Here is a 16,588-nt window from a genome sequence, read left to right on the forward strand (position 1 = left end):
TGATGAACCTGACCTACACTCTTGGAGATAGGAACTCTAAATACCAACAGAGAGGGAAGGAATCTTCACATCAAGTATCAACGCTATTCTCTCTGTAAACAGGGTAGATAGGGACAGGCAACTTAGACACTGGCTACCTAAAATGAGGGGGCGATAAAAGCATGAAGTGACTGGCTTACAAGGTTTCATGATGGAGTTTAGTTTAAGAGTGTGTGGGGGAAGAAAGAGTCCCACTGAATAGTTGTCTTCTTGTCTAGATGGGTCTGGTGAAAAGAGATGGGGATAAGATTTTTAGATTCAACAGTGAGTAATTGTTATGACTAATTGAGACTGTCACAATTGTAAAGGTAGAAGTTTTGTAACAAAAATGGGGGAGCAGTTAACCTCACAGTTCAGAAACAAAGGACCATAGGGAATGTGGGACCTTATCCAGAGAAGCAGTGACAGCAGAGATGGAGGCAGATATGGGGACATGAAGTAGCGGGCAGCTGAGGACTCTAGATTCATGGGACGAGAGGGACTAAGAGATAGTGGCCAGGAAGCAGACATGTAGAATGTTCCCTTTGGTGGTGTAAATTATTATATATGCCTGAGTGTTTTAAAAAGAAAAAATAACTTAAGTGAATAGGGAGAAGTACTGTTAACTGATGGTACATGGAGGGGATTGTAATCATTGTGATGAAACAAGTTGTATGACTTGTTGAATATAAACTGATTATTAAAAAAATATATTGTTTTGTTTTATTTATGATAGCAAAGATCTCAAGAAATAGATTTTTAGTAATCTGTAAAGGTTAAGGTCAACAACACATAACAGGAATAGGGAAGAAAGAAAAACACAGTGCTTAGGAAATTGAATTGGTTTGCACTTCGTGGGTTTTCACCTCAGAAGCAAATAAGGGGCACAGTCAAATGAATTCACATGTTGGCCTTTAAAAGAATCTAGCCTCCTACATGGCAATAGAAGCACATGAGATTAGTAATTAGAGACTGTTACGAGAATAGGTCAAGTTACTCACATTGTACAACGGAGTTTCAAAAGCTCAGGGAAATTTTTATTCTCTTTCAATTCCACTTTTTTATGAACAGTTCGGTAACATAGAGGGTTGGAGAAAAAAAAAGAAGACCCCCCAAGAAGATGGATTGGCACCGTGGCAGCACCAGTGGGCTCAAACATAGCAATGATGGTGAGGTTGACCCAGGATCTGGCAGTGTTTCGTTCTGCTGTGCATAGGGTCGCTATGAGTTGGTATTTACTCAATGGCACCTAACAACAACAAATTAACAGTTTAAAGGTGCCTCGTATTTTTTGGCTCACATTTTGCAGGACAGTGTGTACTGATGTCAATGAAAAGGAACAGTGAGATTATGCTTGGAACTTCTATTTTATTTCCCCCCCCACCCCCCATTTAGAGGTAAATATTATTAAGCATTGTGCACACTGGTACTAGGCATGTGTGTAAACAGAAAGTCTGTTGGAATAGACAAGAGAGAGAGGAAAGAGAAATCCATCCACCTTAGACTTCTAGAACACCATGCCATAAATACAGAATGGCTTATGACCCTTCCACCTTCCAGTGGACAGCAATGAGGCAGCCTTCCAGGATACAAGGAACAGGATCTACTCAAAATCAGAATCATTCATTGAGGGTCATTTAAAGGCCACCTGGTTCAGAAACCCTACACTGACAATGGCAGCCGAAGTGATATTTCCTTCCTTGGGGCACCTTACCGATAAGCACTGACAAGACTCGAACCCTAGTGACCCTTATGCATTTAGTCTGGACTAGTGATTGGGAAAATTTGGAGCCAAACTGCCTTCACAAAATTTGTGGCCATTCCCATTTACCTACCCAAAATGTAATAGATCTGAGTGAAGTCTTAGGAATTCATATAGATATATACATATTGATCGATCGATCGATCGATCGATCGATAGATAGATAGATAGATAGATAGATAGATAGAGATAGATAGATAGATAGATTTTTTGGGGGGTGGGGGAGTAAAAAGTGCTGGAGCAAGGATTACTGTTTTTCATCATAATCCTTGATTTTAAGTATATGAATGAATTACTTTGATACATGTAAAATACCAATAAACTCGCCAGTCAAATCTTTCCTTTCAGATTTGCAAACCATTTTGATGGATGCGGTTGTTCCTCCTAATCCTGAGATATTGCCAGTTTTTCCCCCAGACTTTCCCAAGGAGTAGAGTTTGTCTGTTTTCATTTTCTCTCTTGCTGAGAAACATGTGGCTTTTGCACTGTTGCAGAAAAAAACAAAATTTTCACTTATGTTTACCAATTCACATAGCTGGTTAAATGTACTTTGCACAGTTTTATATCATGTCCTACAGTTCCTCTGGAAAGGGACACATACTACACTGATATTTGCTACGAATTGCAATATAATCACATGCCATCTCCTGCACTGTTGTTGTTGTTGTTAGGTGCCATCGAGTCGGTACCGACTTATAGCGACCATATGCACAGCAAAACGAAACACTATCCAATCCTGGGCCAACCTCACTATTGTTGCCACACTTGAGTCCAATGTTGCTACCACTTGGCCAATCCATCTCGTTGGGGGTCTTCGTCTTTTTCTCTGACCCTCCACCTTACCAACATGATATTCTTCTCCAGTGACTGGTCCCTACTGACAATATGTCCAATGTATGAGAAATGAAGTGTGGCCATCATGGCCTCCAAGGAGCACTCTGGCTGCATTTCTTCCAACACGGATCTATAGGTTCTTTTGGCAGCCCATGGCACTTTCAGTATTCTCCTCCAACACCATAACTTCTGCACTGAGGTAATACTAAAAGTAGGAAAGTGCCTCTTAACTAGAAATCCCTAGTTTAAATGGAAGGTGCCATGTAACTTGTAACCCACAAATGTTTGATATACGCAAGAAACCTAATCATAAGGCATAGGAAGGCAAAGGTTGTTCATTGCTTCTCTTTGCACACTTCACAGTGTCTCACAAAACAAACTTGCTGTTTGTTTTAAAACCCATTGTCTGTCCAGCTGATTCGTACTTAAAGCAAGCAATCCTGTAGAACACAGTAGAACTGCTCCATAAGTCTCTGAGGCTGTGAAGCTTCACTGAAGTAGACAGTTCCTTCTTTCTCATGCAGAGCTACTGGTGAGTTGGAACTGCAAACCTTTCAATTAGCAGCCCAATATTTAACCCTCAATGCCACTAGTGCTCCTGGTTATTTGTTTAAAGGCAATAAAATACAGGGAAACCCAAATAATTATTTGACATATTTAAAAAAGCAGAGCCTAGAAAATGATGGAAGCTCTACTGGACTCAAGGGTAAAATTGTATAAAGTACAAATTCCAAACTCCCTAATAATCCAAGATGAAGGTTACAGACCTCTCTCTACAGTCTCCAAACCCTCCAAAAGTTGTATATATTTTGAGAGAATTTGCAAACTATGCCAGCATGCAAACAAAACAAAATAAAAGTCACCCCTGATCTCCATGTTAAGAACCACTATACCAGATCGTCTTAAAGCACTCTTCCAGCAATAAAAGGTCCATGATCCCAAATAAGAGATAATGCTTCCCAAGTAGATCTCAGCAAATCAACTAACAGAAATGTGACCAACAGTCTCCTCCAGGACAAAGACAGCTCTGACAAAGTTTGAGACACTGTGGAGGTAAGTATCTTTCTGCAAAAAGACTGTTTATGACCCAAGCATAGATAGCTGTGTGTGCACGGCTGGTAGAGGGGACGTGTGTTTGCCTCAGGAGTTTATTGCAAGCAAATTATCCCTGGAAAACACTGCTGAGAAAAGTGCTGACCAAACAACATCTATATTTACACAGTCAGAAATTCATTAAAGCAGAAAAAGCCCACTAAATTTAGAGAGCTACTAAGAGCCAGATTCAAGAAAAGACCAGAAAAAAAAAAAAAGGCAGTTCAAAATGCCCCCAGTATGTACCATGGATAAGTTGGATCCCATGGCCATAACTTTCCATAGGTGACCCTAATTGTAAGACTGTCAAATGTATCTTTTTGTTTGTTTTTGTTTTTCCTATGCAACATAATGAGAAGGTCAGGTGGTATGATTTCAAACAAAAACAGGAGCAGTTGTATCTGCATAGCACATCACTCTTGATAGTCCAATATAACTCAAAACCGGTTAACTTTTAGTACCTTACAATCCCTATTAATTTGCCATTAAACATGGCCAAAGAGCCTTTGCATGGACTCTACATGAAGCTGGCAGTGACTTTCCATGTATGACTTTGTTAGTAGCCATTGGGGTCCTCTCTGTTGCTAACATTTCCCATTAGCAAGCATGAAGTCCTTTTCCAGGGAGAGGTCTCTCCTGATAATACATCCTAGGTATGACAGACAATCCATCTAACATCAACCATGACATCACAGGGTCTCTTTTGCATGTAAAATTTTGCTAAAGATGATACAAAAATGGCTGAAACTACATGCTGACAGAGAACTCTCAAAGGTTCAAGGCAGATTCAGAAAAGGATTTAGACAAGAGATATCTTGCTGATGTTTGATGGATCTTGGCTGAAAGCAAAGAACACCAAAAAGATGTTTACCTATGCTTTATTGACTACACAAAGGCTTTTGATTGTGTGGATTATGACAAGCTATGGACAACACTGCAGAGAATAGTATTCTGGAACATTAATTCTGCTCATCAGGAACCTGTACATAGACCAAGAAGCAGTTGTTCGAACAGACCAAAGGTTGTTCGAACAGACCAAATGGTTCAAAATTAGGAAAGGTGTGCACCAGGGTTGTACTCTTTCACCAAACTTATTCATTGTGTATGCCAAGCAAATAATCTGAAAAGCTGGATTATATGAAGACAAATGTAACATCAGGATTGGAGGAAGACTCATTAACAACCATATTTGCGATATGCAGATGATACAACCTTGCTTGCTGAAAGTGAAGAGGACTTAAAAAATATTTACTGATGAAGCTTAAAGACCACAGCCTTTAGAATGTATTGCAGCTCAGTGTAAAGAAAACAGAACTCTTCACCACTAGACAAATAAACAACATCCATATAAATAGAAAAAGATTGAAGTTTTTGAAAACTTCATTTTATTTGGATAAACAATCATCACTCATGGAAGCAGTGGTCAATAAATCAAACAACATATTGGATTGAGCAAATCTGCTGCACTAGACCTCTTTAAAGTGTTGAAGAGCAAAGATGTCAGTTTTAGGACTAACATACGCTTTGAGCCATCATATTTTCAACAACCTCATATGCATGTGAAACTAGGATAGTGAATAAGGAAGACCATAGAAGAAATGTTGCAGTTGAGTTATGGTGCTGTAGGAGAATATTAAAAGTACCATATATCACCAAAAGAATAAACCAATCTGTGTTGGAAGATGTACAGCCACAATGTTCCTTGGAAGCCAGGATGATTAGACTTTGTCTCTCATACTTTGGACATATTATCAGGAGGGACCAGTCCTGGAGGAGCATATCATGTTTGGTAAAGTGGAGGATCAGAGAAAAAGAGGAAGACCCCCAACGAGATGAATTGGCACAGTGGCAGCAGTAATGGACTCAAATGTAGCACTGATTGCAAGGTTGGCACAGGACCAGGCAATATTTCATTCTGTTGTACATAGGGTAGCTATGAGTTGATACCAACTTGATGACACCTAACAATGGCACCTCCATTTGTGAATCTACCTTGAATTTCAGACAATTCCCTGTCCATGTTCTGTTGCTACCTTTTTAAAATTATCTTCAGCAAAATTTGACTTGCATGTTGTATTAATGATATTGTTCAATAGTTTCAGCATTCCATTGAGTCACCTCTCTTTGGAATGGACACAATTATGAATCTCTTCCAATAAGTTGTCCAGGTAGCTGTCTTCCAAATCTCTTGGCATAGATGAATGTCTCCAGTGCTGCATCAATTTGCTGAAAGATTACAATTTGCATGCCATCAAGTCCTAGAGCCTTGTTCTTTGCCAATGCCTTCAGTGCACCTTGGATTTCTTCCTGCAGTACCACTGGCTGTTGATCGTATACTACTTCTTTAAATGATGTCATATAAATCTTTGTATTCCTTCCATCTTCTTTCGATGCTTTCCACTTCATTCAATATTTTGCCTGTACAATCCTTAAGCTTTTCAAGTTAAATTTCTTCTTTAGTTCCCTCAGCTTGAGAAATGCTGAATGTGTTCTTTCTTCCCTTTTAGTTTTCTAACTCCAGGTCTTTTCACGTTTTACTATAATCCTTGATTTCACCTTCTTGAGTTGCCCTTTTGAAAATTTTCTGTTCAGCTCTTTAACTTCCTCTTTTCTTCCATTCACTTTAGTTTCTCTACACTCATGAATAAGTTTCAGAATATCTTCTACATCCATTTTGGAGTTTTCTTTCTTTCTTGACTTCTTAATGACCTTTTGCTTTTTTCCTTTATGATGTTCTTGATGTCATCCCATACTTATTCTGGTTTTTGGTCATTCATGTCTAATGCATCAAATCTGCTCTTTTCTAAATTCTAGAAATCATTTCTAAATTCAGGTGGTACATGTTCAGGATATATTTTGGCTGTTATAGATTTGTTTAAATTTTTTCAGCTTCAACTGGAATTTGCATATGAGAAATTGATGGTCTGTTTCATTGTCTGCCCCTTGTCTTGTTTTGGATGATGATATGGAGCTTTCCCACCATCTCTTTCCATAGATGTAGTCAATTTGATTTCTGTGTATTCCGTCTGGTAAGGTCCATGTTTATAGTCACCCCTTTTATTGTTTAAAAAAGGTATTTGCGATGAAGAAGTCATTGGTTTTGCAAAATTCCGTCATACTATCTCCACCATCATTTCTATTACCAAGGATGTATATTCTAACTACTGAGCCTTCCTCTTTGTTTCCAACATTTGCATTCCAGTCATCAGTAATTATCAGTGCTTTTTGATTGCAATTTCAGACTGAAGAAGTTGGTAGAATTCTTCAGTTTCATTATCACTGGCTTTAGTGGTTGGTGTGTAAATTCGAATAATGGTGGTATTAACTGGTCTTCCTTACAGTTGTGTATGGATATTATCATATCACAGACAGCATTGAACCGCAAGATACATCTTGAAATGTTGGTTTTGACAATGAATTCAACGTCATTCCTTTTCAATTTGTCATTCCCGGTATAGTAAACCATGGGATTGTCTGATTCAAAATGACCAAATCCAGTGCATTTCAGATCACTAATGCCCAGAATAAGGAGCTCTGGTAGTGTAGTAGCTGAGTCAGCTGCCAGCCTCAAGGTCAGCAGTTTGAAACTACAGCCGTTCCACGGCAGAAAGATGAGGCTTTCTGCTCCCGCAAAGATTTACAGCCTCAGAAACCCTATGAAGGGTGGCTGTGAGTTGGAATCGACTCCACAGCACACCACCAATACAACCACTAATGCCTAGAATATCAATCTTTATGTGTTCCACTTTATTTTTGACAACTTTCAATTTTCCTATATTAATAGTACCTACAGTCCATGTTCCAATTATTAATGGATGCGTGCAGCTGTTTCCCCTTACTTGGAGTTGTGCCCCATCAGCCAGTGACGGTCCTGAAAGCTATACTCCCTCCATGCCATTATGGGGAACTCCACTATGAGGAGACATATTTTCAGTGTCTTACAACCTAAGGTCTTATTTTCTGGCACTATAGCTAACAGTGTTCTGCTTCTATTCATAGGTTTTTCAGTGACAAAACATTCAGAAGTCATCTGCCTCTCCTTCCTCCTAGTCTCTCTTAGTCTGGAAGCACAGCTGAAACCTTTCCAGCAGATGGCCCTGCTGGCATTTCAAATACTGGTAGCATACCTTCCAGCATCACAGCAACACAGAAGCCAGCACAGTAGGACAAACTGACAGCTGAGTGGTGGTTCTGTATATAGAGAGCAGTGGAATCTTAGAGAGTATGCAGAGAAACAGGGACTGGTTGCTCTCTCACTCCTATATAAAAGATAACCAGGAAGACTGTAACTTTCCCAAAGTCATAAAATAAAATTAATCAAGAAAGTCCCTAAATCCTAAACCATCAAAATCTTGATATTCAAATTGTGGTCCTCAGAGCAGCACTAAAAGCATCTGGGAATTTACCCAGAATACAGAAATCCAGGCCTCACCCTAGGCCTACTGAATGTTAATAGACATGCTACCAATATCCCTGGTACACACAATACAGTTTCAAAAAACCCATCAGTAGACTGTGTCGTCTTCTTAATGTGACCACAGCCTGGCTGTGGAATGGTTAAACAAGGCCTGCGTTGCTAAAAGAAAGACGGATGGCTTCAACCCACCCAGTGGCTCCACAAGAGAAAGACTTGTCCATAAAACTTGGTTGGTTGGTTGGTTGGTCATGTGCCATGGAGTCAGTTCCGACTCACAGTGACCCTGTATAGTGTTTCTGAGGCTGTACATCTTTACAGGAGCAGAAAGCATTATCTTTCTTCCATGGAGCAACTGGGAGATTTGAACTGCTGACCTTGAGGTTAGCACACAGATTGTAAACTGCTACACTAGATTACAGCAAAAGGAAACAAAAATCATATAGCATAATTCTACCCATAGTTCACTAGGAGTTGGAATCAACTCAATGGAACCTAACAACATAAATAACCAGTTTGAGAAGCAGGAGTGAATCAAATAACATTTATTTATCAAACAGGAAGAAAACAGGCAATAGAAATGTGTAACTTGAAAGCATGAAAGACTTTAAGAAGGGTCGAGAGGGATAAGGGACAAGTGAAGCGTGGAAACTCCAGCAAAAAGGCAAGGTTTTGAGATGGGAACCAGTACCAGTTGCCCTGGAGTTGACTGTAACTCACGGCAACCCCATGTGTCTCAGAGAAGAACTGCACTATGAAGGAATTCCAGTGGGTGATTTTCCACAAGTATACTGCCAGCCCTGTCTCCCAATGCATCTCTGGGGAAACCCCGGAATTCAATTTCAAGGGACTCCTGAAGTAGGAAAAGTCATACAAAAGTGGAAAAAAGCAACCAGAAATAAACTTCCTCTTCTTTTGACTTTCCTCTGCAGACCTTTTCATTAGAAATACAAAACCATTGCAAGATGAGTCTTTCAGTATTAGAAAAACTAATGATATAGTTAAATGCCCAGTTAGTTACAATCCAACCAATTCCAAAGTACAAATGAACAGTCTTTTTCTGAGTCTTGTAAGTGATCTTCAGAATGATGACCCTACAGCATGTATAGTCTAAAGAGGCTAATTCCTCTGGCCATTGTGTAAGTCTTATTTTATATTACTTCTTGAAAAACAGACAGCTCACTTGTGATGTCTTCATTTCTGTTCAACTTATTAAAACCTCTATTTGTAAAGCCTGAACAAATCACAGAATTATCCTCTAGATACAAGGGGATCTTAAGAACCATCAGACTCCTGGTGTGGCACTGTATGATTAGCACAGGACTGCGAACCAAAAGGTTAGTGGTTCAAACCCACCAGTTGACCCTTGGAAGTCCTATACAGGGTCACTATGAGTCGGAACTGACTTGACAGCACTTAACAACAACACTGCATTCTCACAGGTGATAGCTGAGTTCTCCAGACACCTTGATCCATTGCAAGGTCCCAGCACCTAGGAGAATATTTAATATTGAATAGATACATGTTATGGATTGAATTGCATGCCCAAAAAACACACATTGTAAATCCTAAACCCTGTACCTGTGAATGTAATCTCATTTGGGGATACAGTTTTCTTTGTTACATTAATGAAAACCTATCAGTGTAGGGTGTGTCTTAAACCAATCACCTTGGTGATATAAAATTAGGAGAGTAGGCACAGAAAGGGAAGCACAAATGGAGAAGGACTGATGCCACACATAGATCAAGGACCTCAGGACAAGAAGAGAAGTTGAAGGAGACAAGAATTTACCCCAGAGCAGACAGAGAAATCTTTCCCCCAGAGGTGACACTCTGAATTCAACTCCTAACCTCCTAAACTATGGGGAAACAAAGTTATAGTCATTAAAGCCACCACTTGTGTTATTTGTATTACACCAGCACTAAGAAATGATGAAAGTACACAGTAAATATTATCTGAATGAAGGCATAAATCCTTTGCAAACTACCTTCCTTCCAGTTTCTCTAGAGCTGGGAGCTCAGAGTCCACATTAATTTGTGGGGGAAAATGTGCTTATTTGAAATTTTGTCCCTACACTCTGTCAAAGTCGGTCATCCTGTGATTTATATCCCATCACTCTGGTTCAGGACAGAACGAATCTACTTCCTTTACACATGACCACCTTTTAGGTATAAGAATTACAATCCCTGCTCAATTCAGACATATATTACTTTTGGATTATATTTGTCTCTGTGCATAATGAAGGACAGACTCATGACAGATATGAAGTTCATGGCCCATTTTTTTTCCAGAAGCATTCTTATTAAGTGTTCTTCATGGCTGTAACAAGAGCAGTTACAGCCAGTGGAATAGTGAATAATAGTATGTGTATTGCATGTTCAAATCCCAAACCAGGAGTTTTGGGGCTTTTGATGCCATGATGAATGGTTTCTAGTTGTTCTGTACACAAGACAATGGTGCAGAGGACAAGCATGAATCAGGAGAGGAAAGGTATTTTAGCATAATTTTTCTAAAGGCTGACCTACTGCATTCACTCCTCCTTCTTCTCCTTTCTACTGCTCCAGGTGCAGTGACCAAGAACCTCCCTGATTTCAATTGCCTGAGTTCATTTTCAGGAAGGCACATGATGATTGATTGCACTACGGACTAAACAACGAGGGAAAATCCACTGGGTCTTCCTGTTGTGTTGACATGGTCTCTTTGTGAAGCTCCATTTATTCCAGTAGACAGGTACTTGACCCTCATGGGCCCTTAGAACACTTAGCATTCTGCCCCAAAACAGCCAGCCAAGGCATTTTACGCGAGAACTTCAGCACGGCCAAGAAGACAGAATCTCAAGTATAGCCAGGGAGACATTTGACATAAAACTGTGGAAAAGGAATGGTAAAGGAGAAGGGGAAACAAGGAAGGGAGGTGAGAGGGAAAACGTGGAAATGTGTAAAAATAAATAAACATGGTGTGAGAATGAAAAGAGGGAAGCTTTCGAGAGCAGGGGCAGGTTTATACAGTATGCAAGGTAAATGTGGGCTAGTGTGCAATTTCACATGGATTTTTTCAGCACCTCTTTAATGTGATTCAGAAACACAGGAAACTGCTCAGTACAGATTAGTAAGTAAGCACAAGTACACCCTGCTTATTGGGTAATCTGACACTGTGAAAGAGTAAGGAGTACATCAAGGAAAAAGAGAGCTACGGGGATCTACAGTCTAAGAAAACATGAGGTTATGGATTGAAGTGTGTCCACAACAAAGGTAGTCCTGGCTCCGAGCAACTGGGAACGTGACCCTTGTTTGGAAGAAGAGTCTTTGAAGATATAATCAGTAAACATGTGGTCATGATAGAGTCCAGTGGGTCCTGATCCAATATGATTGGTGTCCTGATGCAAAAGGAAAAGAGACACAGAGGGAAGAGAGCCACGTGAAGACTAGAGAAGTGCCTCTACACATCAAGGGATGCCTAAGATTGTCAACCTTCACCAGAACCTAGTAACCAGCATGGAACAGATTTTTCCTGAGTCCTCTGAAGGAATCAACACTACTAACTCCTAGATTCCACGCTCCTACCCTCTACAACAGAGATATTGTTGTTGTTGTTAAGTGCCGTCGAGTCGGTTCCGACCCATAGCGACCCTGTACAGGGTTTCCGAGGGTGTAAATCCTTACGGGAGTAGAAAGCCTTATCTTTCTCCCGCGGAGCGGCTGGTAGTTTCGAACCGCTGACCTTTAGGTTCACAGCCCGATTCGTAACCACTACGCTACCAGAGCTCCTTACAACAGAGATATAAGCCACCTAATTTGCGGTCGTTTGCTATAGCAGCCCTAACACACTATGAGTTCCATCACAGATGGAAAGTGATGAAGCCTCCACTGGAGAGAGGAAGGGGAAGAGAGCTGACCAGAGAGGTCTGTGCCATTTTCCAACCTTCTCCATGTCATCAACACTGTCCCCATAATAAAAGGGGAAAGAGACCAATTGATAGTCAGAGACAGCACCAAGACTCATGGGAGATCAGAAATTCAAAACCCACATAAATCATCTGTCTATCCCCTTCATTTTATAGATGATAAATCTGAGGCTTAGAGAAGTGAAGTTTCTTAGCTTACTAGTAGCTGCGTGGTAACAAATGTGGGATAATAAGTACCTCACCTACAAAGTGGCTGACAGAATTTGCAGTCTTTAACTTGTCTTTCTGAAAATGACAAAAGCTATGTGCCATGTCTACTTAAAAATCATTTGGGAAATAAACTATGTGCACGTATAGTAACTGGCTGATTTGCTATAAGGAACCAGACCCTTCTCCCATAACAGTCATGATACAGGATGTAGATGAAAAGACCCACCATCATAAATCCCTTCGCCTGAGTTCCTAAACCAGCAGAATGATCGCATCAAATAAAGACCCAAATCAGAAATGGAAGTAGTCCTAAAATAAGCAATCCCTTCCCTGACCTTGAGCTAGCCAGTAAACTATTAGACCCTTTAAAAATGATGTCTCAGCAGGAATCAGCTAATGACACTTTTTTTTTTTTCCACTTCAGGATAAGCAGCTCTGTGTTTTGCTAGGAAATCTCACTCAGCTCTATTCAAGGAAATTGAGGTTGGATGAAATGTAAGCCTCCTTTGGCACATTAAGAGAAAAAAAAGAAAAGCAAGCATTTTTTAAACTAGCTTCAAACATAAGGTTTAATATCAACATTTCCACATGGAGGTATAGTTCCTTCCCACTGCTCTGAACAACATTTCCACACGTAGGTAAAGCTCCTACCCACTCTTCTTTTAATCTAATCTCAAGTCTTCCAATGCAGAATTAAATTTCACCCTAGCTAATCAGGCAGAAAAGTCTGCTGTTAAGACAAGGATGTGATAAATTTCTTCACTTACACAATTTCTCACCCAAGAGGCGGGGTTTGATTTTCATTGACAGTTTTGATCCAGCTAAAAGTAGTGTTTCCTAGGTTGCTTTTATAGAAGGTCTTTGTTACAGTTTAATGACTAAAACAACAAGCACTAGTAATCTTCTCAGTCAGAATACTGAGGTATATTAGCTATTTCTTCAGAATCATCTAGAAAACCTCTCTCACAGGAAGCTATTCTATACACATGAATATACATGCTGACTTATCTACAAAAAAATTGTTTTAAAGAAGCAAAGATGACTAAAACAGAGGAGACAGCAAGATAGTGAGCTATGCTGTATGGACTCTCTAAAACAAAGATATGGAAAACATGCAGATTACAGTCCGGGAGCCTTGAGATTCAGATCAAGTGATAGAAAAATGGACTGAATATTTACTGAGAGAAAGATGAACATAAGCATCAAAAAAAAAAAAAAAAAGGAGACAAAACTGGTGTCCTGTGCCATCTTAAGATTTTGTGAGCAACTTCAATGGCAAGAAAACCTATTAGCATTGCAGAAACATACTGGTGGCTCACAGAGATAAAAGTATGATTTTTTTTTCCTTGTTCTCCACACTCCCTTGGTGACCAGAATTATGGCCAGTCACTTGCCATGTACACCTCCAGGGAAGACCCCACTCTTCCAGTGTTTGAAATCCCACAGAGGTGAGCAGTGAAGTAGAGAGGAGCTATCTACATTAACCTCATTCATACGGGCCCTGGTCCAAATCTGCAGAGCCAACCCTGACTAGCCCAGGATGAACTCTCACTAGGAGAAGCAACTGAACAGACTCATTGTGGGGCGAGGGGAAGAAAGAAGACAGATGATCTATGCTGGTCAGTTAAGTGTAGTGAGGCCATCTTCAACTTTTGTGAGCAACTTTTAAGGCAAGAGGTTGGCAGAGAGAAAAGTGCAACATTTTTTCTTGTACTCTGCATTTCCCTGGTGACCAGGGAGGCCTTAACTTGTATAAGCTCCCAGGAAAGCTGCTACTTTCTGGACAGTTGGAACTACATCAAAGGGAGTGGAATAGCAGGACCAATCCCAGCACCTGGAATCAGGCATGGCCTGCTCTAGACCTGGAGAACTGGTTCTGTCCAGCCCTGGACTAGCAGGACCTCTCACCTTCTGCTTTCCTCTGCAACAGAAATACCCTGATCCCCTAGACAGGACCCCTATACAGGATCCCTAAGAGTCAGAACTTACTCGACAGGCACAAACTACTTACAGATTGGGTGCCCAGAACTGACACTATCTAGCCCTACAGGAACTCCATCCAGAGTTGGGAGTGCTGCAGTCTCATCCCTGTCCATGCACAATGTGAGGTCATTGTCTAGCATAAGACTCCAAAATTCTCTCCTTTCTGGGTCTGGCACCTGCTCTGGTTTTTACTTTTCATTGTTTTTGTTTGTTTATTCTTTCTTCTTTTTCCTCTTCCTTGCTCTCTATCCTTTCTATCTCTGCTTTCATGTGTTTTTCTTTTTCTTCTGCTTCTCTTTCCCAAATACTGTTGTTTCCTTCTTTCTCTCTTTTAATTTTTTTATCTTTGTTTTTCTTTACTAATTTCTGGTCTCCTTCCCTTTCATTCATTCCTCTCTCTAATATTGTTTAGCTCTTTGACTTTCTTTTTGTTTTCTATTTTACATTTTTGTTTCCTTCTTTTCTCTGTTCAATTTTTGTATTCTTTTTCTACATATTACCTGCCATTTTTTGTCTTTGTTTTTTACTATTTTCTTTTTTCACTGTTGTTAGTTTATTTGTTTGTTTCCCTTCTCTTTTTGTATCTCTCTTCTTGCTTCACTCACAAGAGGCAGCAACCATGTCCATACAGCCCTGTCAGAACCATACCTTCTACAACCCCACTCATTAGGCAAGAACCAATATCAGCTGCTATACACCAGATCAATGACAACAATGAACATCAACCAAATTCACCCTAAACAGAACTGCATGAACAGCTAACTGAGAACAGTGCACAAGCTCATCCCCTCATCACACCCACCAGGAAGCCTAAGAATACACCAACATACAAACAATTTGATACAAATACAACACCACAATGTCTCAAAAGCAACAAATAATTTCTGTTCACATGAATAAACAGAGTGGCTCAAGCAAGTGCCCAAGAAGCAGAAATAGAAAATATTTATGAGGAAAACCATTTGAAAAATAATTCAGCAGAATGATAGGTACCTCCAAATGATTGACCCAAAGGTTGAAGAAAACAAGGAGTAATTCAGGAAAACACTACAGGGACAATTAAACCAAATAGATAAAGAATTGAAGAAAATACAAAATCTGCAAATAAAAATGTAGGTGATAATGTTAAGATTTCAGAAATGGACACTACATTGAAAGGAAAGACAAGTAGATTTGAGTCAATGGGAGCCCAATTAGTGAGGTTTATAATAAATTTCCCAATACGAATAAGCTTGAAGAACAATCAGAAAAAAAGAATGAAAAAATATAAAGAAAGCATAAATTCATGTGGGACAACATGAAGAGAAATAGTTTACAGGTGATTAGAATTGGAGAATAAGAAGAGGTAAAGAAAAGCACAGAAAAGGCAATCCAAGAGCTGTTGGAAGAAAAATTCCCTTGCAACATAAGATAAAAAAAAACTGAAAGAACTTCAAACAGGATAGGTCCCAAAAGGAAATCAACAAGACATATCATAGTCAAATTCTCCAAAATCAAAGACAAAGAAAGAATCCTGAGTGCCGCTTGGGAAAAACAAAGTTACCTACAAAGGAGAACCCATAAAATTAAGCTCTGATTTCACAGCATAAACCACGCAGGCAAGAAGGCAATGGAAAGACATATGCAAAACTGTGAAAGAAAAAATTATCAAGTAAGATTCATACATCCAGAAAAACTGTCCTACAAATATGATGGCAAAATTAGAACAGAAATTAGAGGAATTTGTAATAATCAGGACAACTTTACAAAAAGTACTAAATGGAGTTCTTTGGACTAAAAACCAAGAGTAGCAGACAACAACTTGAGAATGATACATACAGCAACATAACCCAGAATTCAATCCACATAAGGAAGTATACAAAGTAAAACAAACATACAAATCTGAAAATAGGTAACCAGAGATATCAATTTATAATGAAACAACTGCAAAGCCAAAAAAAAGGAAAAGTGGACTTACAGAACTTCCAAATGGCAAGGAAGTCAAGTCAATTTCAAGATAAAGCAGACTGGTTTTTTTGGTTTGGGTTTTGTTTTTGTAACAACTTTATTGAGGTGAATTTAATGTGTACAGGTCAATGGCTTTTAGAATATTCACAGAGTTGAGCCATTATCACCACAATCCATTTTCAAACATTTTCATCAATTCAAAACAACTTTCTACCTTCAGTTATCATTTTACAACCTTCCTAAATATCCTTAGCCCAAAGCACCCACAAATCTACTTTCTGTCTCTATGTACATGCTTGTTCTGGCATTTCATGTGAGGGGAATCATATCAGTGTTTCATTTCCTTTTTTTTTTTCCTTTCACTTTTTATTGTGAATTGGGTAAACGTAAACAAACAAGATCATCAGTCTTATTCTCAACCAA

The sequence above is a fragment of the Chrysochloris asiatica genome, unplaced genomic scaffold, assembly GCF_000296735.1.
Source record: "Chrysochloris asiatica unplaced genomic scaffold, ChrAsi1.0 scaffold00121, whole genome shotgun sequence".
Lineage (NCBI taxonomy): Eukaryota > Metazoa > Chordata > Mammalia > Afrosoricida > Chrysochloridae > Chrysochloris > Chrysochloris asiatica.